This window comes from Simochromis diagramma, unplaced genomic scaffold (assembly GCF_900408965.1).
Source record: "Simochromis diagramma unplaced genomic scaffold, fSimDia1.1 OVJJ01000343.1, whole genome shotgun sequence".
NCBI classification, from domain to species: domain Eukaryota; kingdom Metazoa; phylum Chordata; class Actinopteri; order Cichliformes; family Cichlidae; genus Simochromis; species Simochromis diagramma.
This window is the reverse complement of record NW_024386831.1, coordinates 3,909,819-3,922,903: the sequence shown is the minus strand read 5'-3', so window position 1 is coordinate 3,922,903 and position 13,085 is coordinate 3,909,819.

Below are 13,085 nucleotides of genomic sequence, written 5' to 3'. Positions count from 1 at the left end.
TGCTCACAAGTAAAATGTGAAATAATCAGCAGCTTGTTTTCATTTAAATATTTATTTCCCATAATAAGTTCAACAGGATAGATGTACTTAAGGAACATGAGACTTTTTCAGATAAATAAAGGCAAATATTGCAAACTACACAAAAGGCAGCCGCTGAAGCGTTTAAGTTTCAAAATAGAACAAACAAAACAGACTACTAAATTGTCAGTTCCACTTAGAAACAAAATATTAATTCTAAAAATAAATCTTAGTTTGTTTTACAGAAGATCAGACAAACTTGACTAACTTTTGTCAATATCAAATACAGGGAGTGCAGAATTATTAGGCAAATGAGTATTTTGTCCACATCATCCTCTTCATGCATGTTGTCTTACTCAAAGCTGTATAGGCTCGAAAGCCTACTACCAATTAAGCATATTAGGTGATGTGCATCTCTGTAATGAGAAGGGGTGTGGTCTAATGACATCAACACCCTATATCAGGTGTGCATAATTATTAGGCAACGTCCTTTCCTTTGGCAAAATGGGTCAAAAGAAGGACTTGACAGGCTCAGAAAAGTCAAAAATAGTGAGATATCTTGCAGAGGGATGCAGCAGTCTCAAAATTGCAAAGCTTCTGAAGCGTGATCATCGAACAATCAAGCGTTTCATTCAAAATAGTCAACAGGGTCGCAAGAAGCGTGTGGAAAAACCAAGGCGCAAAATAACTGCCCATGAACTGAGAAAAGTCAAGTGTGCAGCTGCCAAGATGCCACTTGCCACCAGTTTGGCCATATTTCAGAGCTGCAACATCACTGGAGTGCCCAAAAGCACAAGGTGTGCAATACTCAGAGACATGGCCAAGGTAAGAAAGGCTGAAAGACGACCACCACTGAACAAGACACACAAGCTGAAACGTCAAGACTGGGCCAAGAAATATCTCAAGACTGATTTTTCTAAGGTTTTATGGACTGATGAAATGAGAGTGAGTCTTGATGGGCCAGATGGATGGGCCCGTGGCTGGATTGGTAAAGGGCAGAGAGCTCCAGTCCGACTCAGATCTAGCAAGGTGGAGGTGGAGTACTGGTTTGGGCTGGTATCATCAAAGATGAGCTTGTGGGGCCTTTTCGGGTTGAGGATGGAGTCAAGCTCAACTCCCAGTCCTACTGCCAGTTTCTGGAAGACACCTTCTTCAAGCAGTGGTACAGGAAGAAGTCTGCATCCTTCAAGAAAAACATGATTTTCATGCAGGACAATGCTCCATCACACGCGTCCAAGTACTCCACAGCGTGGCTGGCAAGAAAGGGTATAAAAGAAGAAAAACTAATGACATGGCCTCCTTGTTCACCTGATCTGAACCCCATTGAGAACCTGTGGTCCATCATCAAATGTGAGATTTACAAGGAGGGAAAACAGTACACCTCTCTGAACAGTGTCTGGGAGGCTGTGGTTGCTGCTGCACGCAATGTTGATGGTGAACAGATCAAAACACTGACAGAATCCATGGATGGCAGGCTTTTGAGTGTCCTTGCAAAGAAAGGTGGCTATATTGGTCGCTGATTTGTTTTTGTTTTGTTTTTGAATGTCAGAAATGTATATTTGTGAATGTGGAGATGTTATATTGGTTTCACTGGTAAAAACAAATAATTGAAATGGGTATATATTTGTTTTTTGTTAAGTTGCCTAATAATTATGCACAGTAATAGTCACCTGCACACACAGATATCCCCCTAAAATAGCTAAAACTAAAAACAAACTTAAAAACTACTTCCAAAAACATTCAGCTTTGATATTAATGAGTTTTTTGGGTTCATTGAGAACATGGTTGTTGTTCAATAATAAAATTATTCCTCAAAAATACAACTTGCCTAATAATTCTGCACTCCCTGTAAACTGAGAACTAAAAGGAAATTCTCAATCTCTCCTTGTTGTATAGCTTAGCTTTTCAAACAGTTACTTTAGTCTGACAAAAGCCGAATGACGAATTAGCGCTTCCAGTCAGAGATTGAGCATGCACCGCTTTATTGTATTTCCAGACTTGCTTTCGGCACATTTACAGTACGCGCTACTCTGTTTTTGACAGACTTGAATTAGCCGAAATACCTTCACACTACGGAACTTCTATGGCTCTTCCGTTCGACAATCTCTCCAGCGTTGGAACCATCATCTGTTTTCTCTTCGGTAACCTTCGGTCACGCTCGGTTGATCTTTCTCTAGTCGGCGCACTCATTTCCTCCATTACCGGGCGGCACAGCGGCTGGCTGCTTCCCAAACAAATACACATGTGCGACACGTAACAAGTCACGTGACGTGACGCCGCGGCTGTGATTGGTTCGGCTCTGCGCTACTTAATTTGGATTGGCTTTTTTTTTTTTTTTTTTTTTTTTTTTAAAAGAGGACAAGAGAGACGAGGCCTATCGCAATAGTTTAACTTTTCTATTGAGGAAAAGTTATTTCGCAATATATATCGTTATCGTTCTATCGCCCAGCTCTACTATTGCAGTAGCAGACATATAGAGTATTGATAAATGTTACACCCCTGAAAACAGGGGGAAAAGAATCACGAGAGTGATTATGACTTGCGTCTCTCATGCAGTAGTTTATTGCAGTGAAAATGAGCAGAAACGTTTCACATTCTGTACTGCTAAATGTCACATGGTGGAAGAAAAACACTAAATAATAAACCGAAATACTAAAGTGCTTACTATACATATACTTGAGCAGGTTTCCTGACAAAATGGCTGACAATCGCGGCATTTTTAGCTCCTGCAGTTATCTTAATGGCCATTACACAGTACAAAACTGAGGCTCAAAACCGCCACGTATATGTGCACAAAACTGTAATATAATGCTTCTAACGCTTACAAAACAATGAAGGATTACCTCTTAAATATCTTAACAGTGTACACATTGGAAATATATCAACTTTTAAACACTTTTACCTGAAAACAGGGGGAAAAGAATCACGAGAGTGATTATGACTTGCGTCTCTCATGCAGTAGTTTATTGCAGTGAGGAGAACGTGCGAAAGACCTCTATTGGAGAATAGAGACACTACTAATCGATCCCAGAAAAGGCTTACTAGCCGATCACTGATGTATAGATTGTAGTTCTCTTAAGTAACATGAAAGCCATTAATATAACATGAAAAATAATAAACTCTTAACCATTTTCTTACCATATTTACATTATTTTCGTCCTTATATCAACTGATATGAATTAGTATTAACTGAACAGTTTTATATGCAGTAGTCCTTCAACCTGTCACATAAACAGGTTCTTTTTCTAACTTTGCTCGGTGTTTCACTATGGGAATCGCCTCGGCGCAGGTTCAAAGGACATCATAGCATTTAGATCTTGATTTTATTAATAGAACTTATATATACATATACACGCCCGATTGCCACTGTAGCTTCTTTTCAGGTCCACAGTTTGTGAAACTGCCTTGCAGTTTCTCAGGTCATTGCACAGTCTGACCTCAGGTGAAATTACTGGGCCATCAGCTCCTGGGAAAAATGTTACATTATGTTAACACATGCCTGAATGCACTAGATCAGCAACTTAAAGTTCTGCTTTTATAGAGATGTGCATGCTTGCTGATGATGAATTAACCACATGCATTTTATTAGCAGCACTTGGCTGCGACTTACTCTCTTAATTACTATGGAAACAGTAACCTGTACTTAGTTTTTCACAGGCCATCAGTCCTCTATTTTTTTCCTAAATTCTTTTATAGGGAAAAGATCTAAATACAACTGATGCAGAGAGCAATATAAAGTTGACTTGCTGAATCATGAGAACAATAATTCCCTGTTTCCTTCAAATCCCCCCCCCCCCCCCCCCCCCCGCAAAATCCACAAAAGCATCACATTCCCTAACTATGCCCAAGAGCAGCAGAGCTGTCTGTGATAAATGTGCCGTGGTCATAACAGCTGGGGGATGACAGAAGCTGTCAGACTACAGATTAACTCAAAACCCCACTGAAAGCAGTCATGTCACTTCTTACCTGATGTGCACAGAAGAGCTGATATACACACACAGACACACACACACTCTCACACACACACACACACACACACACACGACTGCACACAGAAGTACAAACTAAACTGCCAGCAACTTTGTTTTGTTGCACACATGGCTGAGATGATCTCTTATCATGATTTGCTTTTGCACACATGCACACACAAAAACAGGCATGAAAGATCAAACACATGAGATATAGATCAGAGCACGGATGTGCACAAAGCATATACCGTACACCTCCACCCACTCAAATCACACAGGTAAGTTTTATTGTGTCTTGATGATAAGCCATTAGTACTGCAAATGTTCTTTCTGATTTATTTCTCTCAAGCTTCCCACACTGTTTTTTTTTTTATTATCTTAGCAAGTGGAAAGAGGTGGAATTGCTCCTTGCCTATACTGTGAAAAAACAGTGCTGGGGTCTGAAGTGATGGCACTTATGTGGAAGACTTTATTTATTAAAGCTCAGATATAATAAGTTGGAGCAAATGATATTGGTTTCATATTAAAACGTTAGTTGAGCACCTTAGAACACACAGTAACTTGTGTTCCAGATTTCATTACTGCAGAACCTGCTTGTGTTCTATCAAGTGGATAAATATGCTTTATTTTGTTCTTACAGATGCTTAATGGTATGCAAGATAATACTGTCAGAAGCAGGCAGTCATTCACTGAGAGGCTGTTTGTCAAATTCCATTGAGCAACAAAAATGCAGGAACAACATGTAAACTACCAGATATTAGACTGATATCGGACTGCGTGGGTGAGATTAAACATGTCATGCTTTTTTTTTTTTTGCTGCAAACCCTACGACTAGTACAAACTTCAAAAGATTTGGAAAAAAAAAACCACTCCATAAAAATGAAAAAACTCTGCAAGACAACGTTAGCATGTCATAAGTCTACATCTACATGGTGGGCCATTTATATGGATACACCGTAATAACATGGGAATGGTTGGTGATATTAAAGTCCTGTTTGTGGCACATTAGTATATGTGAGGGGGCGAACTCCTCAAGATGGGTGGTGACCATGGTGGCCATTTAGAAGTCGGCCATCTTGGATACAACTTTTGTTTTTTCAATAGGAAGAGGGCCATGTGACACATCAAACTTATTGGTAATGTCACAAGAAAAACAATGGTGTGCTTGGTTTCAACGTAAATGTATTCTTTCATGAGTTCATGCAGATCTTCTCGAGAGCAGTGATGTTTTGGGGCTGTCGCCGAGCAACACGGACTTTCAACTCCCGCCACAGATTTTCTATGGGGTTGAGGTCTGGAGACTGGCTAGGCCACTCCAGGACTTTCAAATGCTTCTTACGGAGCCACTCCTTTGTTGCCCGGGCAGTGTGTTTTGGATCATTGTCATGTTGGAAGACCCAGCCTCGTTTCATCTTCAAAGATCTCACTGATGGAAGGAGGTTTTGGCTCAAAATCCCACGATACATGGCCCCATTCATTCTGTCCTTAACACGGATCAGTCGTCCTGTCCCCTTGGCAGAAAAACAGCCCCATAGCATGATGTTTCCACCCCCATGCTTCACAGTAGGTATGGCGTTCTTGGGATGCAACTCAGTATTCTTCTTCCTCCAAACACGACGAGTTGAGTTTATACCAAAAAGTTCTACTTTGGTTTCATCTGACCACATGACATTCTCCCAATCCTCTGCTGTATCATCCATGTGCTCTCTGGCAAACTTCAGACGGGCCTGGACATGCACTGGCTTCAGCAGCGGAACACGTCTGGCACTGCGGGATTTGATTCCCTGCCGTTGTAGTGTGTTACTGATGGTGACCTTTGTTACTTTGGTCCCAGCTCTCTGCAGGTCATTCACCAGGTCCCCCCGTGTGGTTCTGGGATCTTTGCTCACCGTTCTCATGATCATTTTGACCCCACGGGATGAGATCTTGCGTGGAGCCCCAGATCAAGGGAGATTATCAGTGGTCTTGTATGTCTTCCATTTTCTGATGATTGCTCCCACAGTTGATTTTTTTCACACCAAGCTGCTTGCCTATTGTAGATTCACTCTTCCCAGTCTGGTGCAGGTCTACAATACTTTTCCTGGTGTCCTTCGAAAGCTCTTTGGTCTTGGCCATGGCGGAGTTTGGAGTCTGACTGTTTGAGGCTGTGGACAGGTGTCTTTTATACAGATGATGAGTTCAAACAGGTGCCATTCATACAGGTAACGAGTGGGGGACAGAAAAGCTTCTTACAGAAGACGTTACAGGTCTGTGAGAGCCAGAGATTTTCCTTGTTTGAGGTGACCAAATACTTATTTTCCACCCTAATTTCCGAATAAATTCTTTACAAATCCTACCATGTGAATTCATGGATTATTTTTTCACATTCTGTCTCTCACAGTTGAAGTGTACCTCTGGTGCAAATTACTGACCTCTGTCATCATTTTAAGTGGGGGAAGTTGCACAATCGGTGGCTGACTAAATACTTTTTTGCCCCACTGTAGGTGAAATCTCTTTGTGATTTCTTTAGTCACTAGCAGATTGTTAACCTGTGCTTTTCTGCAAACACTAACCAACTACTCATAGAGCAACCGTAAAACCTAGAAAATCTGCAGTGCAAACTGAAACATTTTCACATTCACATGGTAAACAGTCCACATTTCTCTTTTGTGTCACACTTTTCAGTGAAGCTACTTGTCAGGGAATACATTTCTTTTCTCCACGGGTGGTTGACGTGGGGGTTGTTGACAAGTGTCTTGGTAGTGTGATTAGGGCCTAAACTTGTGGGTAGGGCTCTGAATTTTTAACCTAACAGCACCCTCTTCGCTCCTGTAAAGACTGCTGTGTTGGGTTTCTTGTTTGCTTTAGCTCATTGTCATAGTTCTGTTATTATTTGACTGTTGGAGAGATTCAAAGTCAGAGCAAATTTTACACAAGCCTTCACACACAGAGTGATGCCTTCCTATAATGTTATTGTGAGCACAATTTTCTGAGGATTATCCCTTTGGACCACGCAGTGATTAATAGGCCTCCTGTACCTTGCAGCACCATTCTTACCCAAATTAATACATTTCTTGGAAAAGTTTGGGGCCGGTTTCAACTGTCTGTCATGCAGTTCCATGGAAACTCTCAAATCTCTGCGTGTGCTCCTTGCAACTTGTATTTGGGCTTGCGTGTACTTATATGTGGTTGGCATTGTATATGGCATTGTCCTATTTGCACTCCAAATAAGTAGTTCAAATGAGTATCTACTGAAGCACGCACACCAAACGTCATTAATCATTATCCCATCATCCCTCCCATCAGTTTTTAAAGATATTAACTGTAGCGCCTCTGATTGTAGTTGACAGTTTCTTTTTGCATTATTAGTTATGCCAATGTAGTTGTAAAAGCATCATACCATTCATAAAAGTACCCCCATTCGAGTCTCGATGTGCTGGCTGGTTATCAATTAGCAAAAAGAATCAACATGCCACATGAAAAAGATAAGGGGGATTGTTTTTGGCTTTGAGGTTGTTGTTTTTTTTTTCTTCTCTTTTTTTTTTTTAACCCGCAGGTCATAAAATGATCAAGCAGTCCTTGGAATGCATAGTGGAACTCTTAAAACGTCCTTCAGTGCCAGAAGGCAAACCTAAAAGGAGCAGAAATATTGCCAGCTGTTGCAATCAGAATGGGAGGAGGTACATTTTTAACCTTTACAATATCACATCGTTTATTTCTGGGATTAATATAAACCGAAGGCTTACAGCAGATGTTTTCATAAGCTTGAATTTTTGTATTTATATACTTGCAGTAAATCATGCCACCTTACAGAGCTGTAATCAGTTTTACACATATCATATTTCTTTCCAGTTTGTTTCAGCATACTTTATAGCCGATGGACAAAGTATAGGTTTTGTAATGAGAAAACAAATTGGCAACAGTTTTAGTAGTTCATTAAATGGTTAAAATAAAGTTTTTATTTGTCATCATGGTAAAGGATGGTAGGGTTAGACATGACCAAAGGTTCAAATATTTAGGTTGGTGTATGTGCAGGTAATCCGTGTGAGGAATTCTGACTTCTGTCTAGTCTAACCATATGTGTTGAGTATTGTTTGAATACATTTGTACTTAAACCTTGTGATTATGCAGTGCATCCAGTCAGAAGAGAGTTGGCTTAATGGGAAGACCTTAAAGAGGGATGAGCTAAAACTGCTTGTTTTAGACAGAGGATGAAGTGAGGGGCTAAACAAAGACCAGTACAAGCTACTAATGGACCCCAACGATGAGGAGCTGGATGCTAACATGTCCTTTTTAAGCTGGCCAGGGAATGGAAAATATGTTACCTTGGGCTTGATAAAGTTTGATGTATCTGTAGTGTGTTTTCTGTGAACAGTGTATATGTAAATATAAATGATAATATAACAGTAAAACAGAAAATATTCTAAGTGCTTGGTTTGGTTGCAAGCTTTATGCCCCCAGACACTTGTGTAAACTGCACTTAAGCCAAGCTGAACTTTTTTTTTTTTTTTTTTTTTTTTTTTTTTTGTGTGTGCAAACTGCTGTTGAATTCAGCTCGTCAAACACGGCTTGTCTTAATTACCGTCTCATAGAGTGTCCCTGTCATTCCAAAGAAGATTGAGACGTCTAACAAGCTGACACGGTCGTTTGTACTTTGAACTGAGCTCGAGAGTCTAGAGATGGGCCTCTCCTCTCTCTGGGAGCTGACACATGGAAAAATGAAGGTACACTGGAATGAATGTGTAGGTTTCTGCATATAGTGGAGATGTAAAATGCGAGGAAAGGAATGAATGCTAGCGTCTGCCCATGGACCGTGGCTCCTGGTACTCGATGCTTAAGTGCGATAGCGTGCATAAAGAATTTATGCATAACTGAGTTAGAGACAGGGCGGGTCGGGTACAACATGAATAAATTGACAGACAGACAGACATATGACCTGCGAGTAGCTGTGGAGTCGTTTGTACAGCCTCGCCTTTTATTGGTTTCACTTTAAGCCGGTCTCCGAATCTACACACTGGTTTCATTTAGCCCAACTCATGCTAGGTGTGGCACAGTGGCAGGCGAAAGGAAACCAAAACCAAATGGGTCCCGGGCTTGGCCCCTTAGCTGAAGCCGCCGTTGGTCCCTCCAGAAGCTGGCTGCTGTCTCGTGGCTGCCCAGGAAGAAAGGAGTGTAAATCAGGCTACATAGGCGTGGTCCACCGCAAAGCACACCACTGCACAGCCAGCCACATTGTAGATTGGCACAGGGACAGCCGGCAGACACAAGCCCCGTATCCTAACATGCAGTGAGGGGTTCACGGGAGGTTGGAGAGGCCAGCTGTGTGTGTTACGGTTTCTGAGGGCATTCACTCTTAACGAAGAAAGACACCTCTGGCAAAACGGATCAAGTAAGTGGAGGACGGTAAGGGAAGAGGGCAGCAGGAACACAAGGGCACAGCGAGTGCACTGTGCCAGCACCGCTGCAGCACTAAGAAAACAAGCGCCATGACCAAACTTCATGAGGCGAGCAGTGAACATGCAGTCGAGGAGGAGGAGGAGACGACCGAGTGCCCTGCCAGCCCTCAGATTTAAACCAGAGCTTGAGTTTGTTGATTTTCTCGTAAGAAGGCAACAGTCATGCCAGCTCCGTTTTAATTCACATGGCTACTTTGCATGAGAGATGGTGAAAGAATACCTTTTAGGACTTTGTAAATGAGCCATTTGTTTTAATTTCAGTTGGTGTGCGTGAGTGGCCGCGAGTGGTTTTGCTCTTAAATGTGTCAACGTGCTTGTCTGCAGAAACACTGTAAAATCTTATTTGTGTGACTAATGCAGCACATATTACATTATATTTGGATAAACAACACATGCTCATAACCTAATTTATCCATTCATTCATCTCTCAGAGAAAGTAGCACGTGAGGTTGTGAATCTCATTGATATGTGCGCTAGTTTTGCCTGAGCATAACCTTCTTCTTCTTCTAGGGTTGGGTGATCTGCAGAACAGTCTGATGATCCTGTTCCCTTTGTGACATTGACAATAACCAATATCATCACTGCAGGGTGGTCACTACTACTACGTGCCTGTTTACACTCTTCTCAAAGCCCTACAAACACATAGACACAGCAGAGTCCTTCGCCAACAAACATACAACAATGAAACAGTGGTGCGAGCACGAATGTGGACACTCAGACATGTCAGGGACATGAAGAGTTGCCAATGTGAAAATGCAGTGGGGAAGATTAAATTTGATAAGATGACCTGATGGAAGACTTTCTATTCCAGTATGCTTACCAAAGCAGACAGTTGAGTTTAAATGGAAAGCAGCTAAAGCTAAATATTAACAAAAATGTTCAGATTAGATGCACTACAACACAGACATGACTCAGCCATGAAGGTAAGTGCTCAGAGGGTCCACTCATCATTAACCATAGCCCCGAGCTTTGTAGAAAGGGGGGATACATTTAACTTATAAAACAAGCCATTTTATTGTATTTAATCTAATTGTTACATTGTTTTCTTAGTTACTAGTAATGTTCAAGAAGAATTAAAGCTGCTGCAGGACAGAAATGTAACTCTCAAATGACAGAAGCTTGGTACCTTGCTTTATGTAGGCAAACAGTTAAGCTGAGGCCCTTGCAAAGAGACACATAAAGACACAGACTGAACCAGATAGATTGTAATCTGTCACAAGGACTTTGCTGTCCTATTTTTACTCTAGTGTGACTGAGCCATAAATGATCAAAAGTTGTAATGGTAATAAATCAGAATGATCATTGGCTGATACCTGCTGATATGTTAGCAATAATTTAATGTGGTAGATTTAACTGCTATGGTCGAGTTCGATATCCCTATCAGTAAATTGGTATTCACTGTTTCCATTGGTCTGTTTCTGATGCTGTGGTGCAACATAAAGATGGGAGAATATATTGATATTGGTATTGGCCCAGTTGTCATTCGGACAGTCCTTATGTGTTCTGAGCAGTGAGATGCTACTTTTTAAATACTGTTATGTAAGGTTTTTGTAATCATGTCTTATGTTTCTGGTGTGGTATTGTGTTGGTGTATTTATATGTACACATGTTGTGGCTTTGTCTAGTCACCAGGAAGTCTGAACATGACAATAGCTAAAATGAATCCAGCAACATTTACTGTGAAATAAAGTGGCATAAAAGTAAAACATAAGCACCTCAAAATTGTAGTTTCAGTTAAAGCACTTGGGAGTTATGCCTCTGCCAAGCCATCTGCCTCCTTATGCTGACTTTGTTCTTCTTTTTAACTTTAGGAATGTGGAGTTTAGTTGAATGGGAATAAGTTTTAAAAGACGGGGTCGCCTGGTATTAATAAACCCAACAGCTGAGATCTGCTCACATTGTGAGTCAGATCACCTCCAGGTCTGGCCGGTGCAGTCGCATTCCTATGACAGTGTGTACATGTCGTGTGTCTGCATTTACAACTTGCATTAATGTGTTTTGCCTTATCCAAGCTGGACTCTAGACTGCACATTAAAGTGATTTTTATTAATCAGAAATGTGTGGGTTTGGATTTAGATGTGGAGCATTTGCTAGAACCTTTGAGATCATGTTTTAATTACTCTCACTGGATGCATCCTCCTACAAAATGCCAGAGCATGCAAGATTTCGTTTTTTTAAAGCTTTCTTTAAACTCTTTATGTGCTTTGATTTGTCCTATTCTACGTGTGGGTTGTGAGTTTTGTGTGTTTTTGCATGAAACGTGCTCCCTATGTATCTGTGGCCATGCAGAACATCTGTGTGGGAACTGAAAAACTTGAAGTAATAAAAGCTTTTATAAGGTTACCAAAGAGCATGTCTCAGCATCCTACACAGACCACTTTTACAATCTAATCAATTTCTCATTATGATGGTGGTTTTGATTTCTATGCCAAAAGGTTAACACCCGACTCCACACGTTCCCCCAAGAACTAAATGAATTTCTCTTGTTCTGCCAATACCACCAAAGGGGGCTTAAGCAGGCTTATTTCAATTATCTTCCATTAATGTTAACTTTCTTCCCCGAGGTTATTAAAAACTTAGGACTGTCTACTTTGATTTTAGCACATAGTTTAGTCTCTGTGGCAGTTTTGTTTTGTTTTGTTTTTTTTGAATGGAAAACAAGATCTTAGCTTTAGTGAAGGTTTTATTCTTGTGTACAAGACAAAATAATTGCAGATCTGCACTGACACACGTTGAGTCATTCTGAATACAAGCTGAGAAATTATCCAATTGATCCTGACCTTTTGAGATGGGCTCTCTAAGACCAGCTCTTCCTCAGTTCCAGACATGGTCTGCTGGCAGTCCTCAAGCTCTGAACCGTGTGACTCCTACAGAGGACTGTCCTGCCAGGCTAAATTTCTTTCACCTGCTCTAAAGTTAGACTGCCCTTTCTTTGGCACTTCCTTGGCTCTACCTTAACACTTGGTTTCTGGAAGGCAGCTGAGCATACCGAGCATGTTCCCATGTGACTTTCTCTTACAGTTTTAACAGAAAGGTACTTGACTTTAAGCTACAGCGTGCTTATCTATCCACACATCTCAGGTGAAAATAACTAGACAGACTCAACAGCTGAAAGATTTTTGGTGTCTGCTACATTTCCATAGAGCCATCTTTTGTAGAGAAGCACGACTACAGAAGTTGTAAAGCTCCAAACTACACTATAATCTGTTTAAAGAGGGCAGCCTAGCAGATAAGACTTGTGTAAATATTGTTGGAGTAGATTTAGATTGTCGTGTCGAATGAAGGTACCAGCATACTAGCAAGCTTCAGTGTTCGTGTAAGACATGAATGAAAGCCCTATGCAGAGCCTTTATGATTGAAAGACTGTTTTGTGTCACTGACATGATTGTTCAAAGTCTGTCTGCTTGCCAAAACATGCATGGCGTTTTCAGAAATGAACGCATGAAATGTGTCCTCCTCTAAAGATTTTCATACAAATACTTACGTGTCTATTTGGAAGTTTATTCATTAGGAAATGTATTGGGTTTTAAATTTGAGGATTTGGATGTTAGTCCCAACAGTGATCATAGTTTGGACATTATGAGAGAGAGAAATGACACTCAGAGACTCACCATCAGCAGCTTAAACGGGAACGTATTAGCTGATTACATTTTTCACTGAAGTC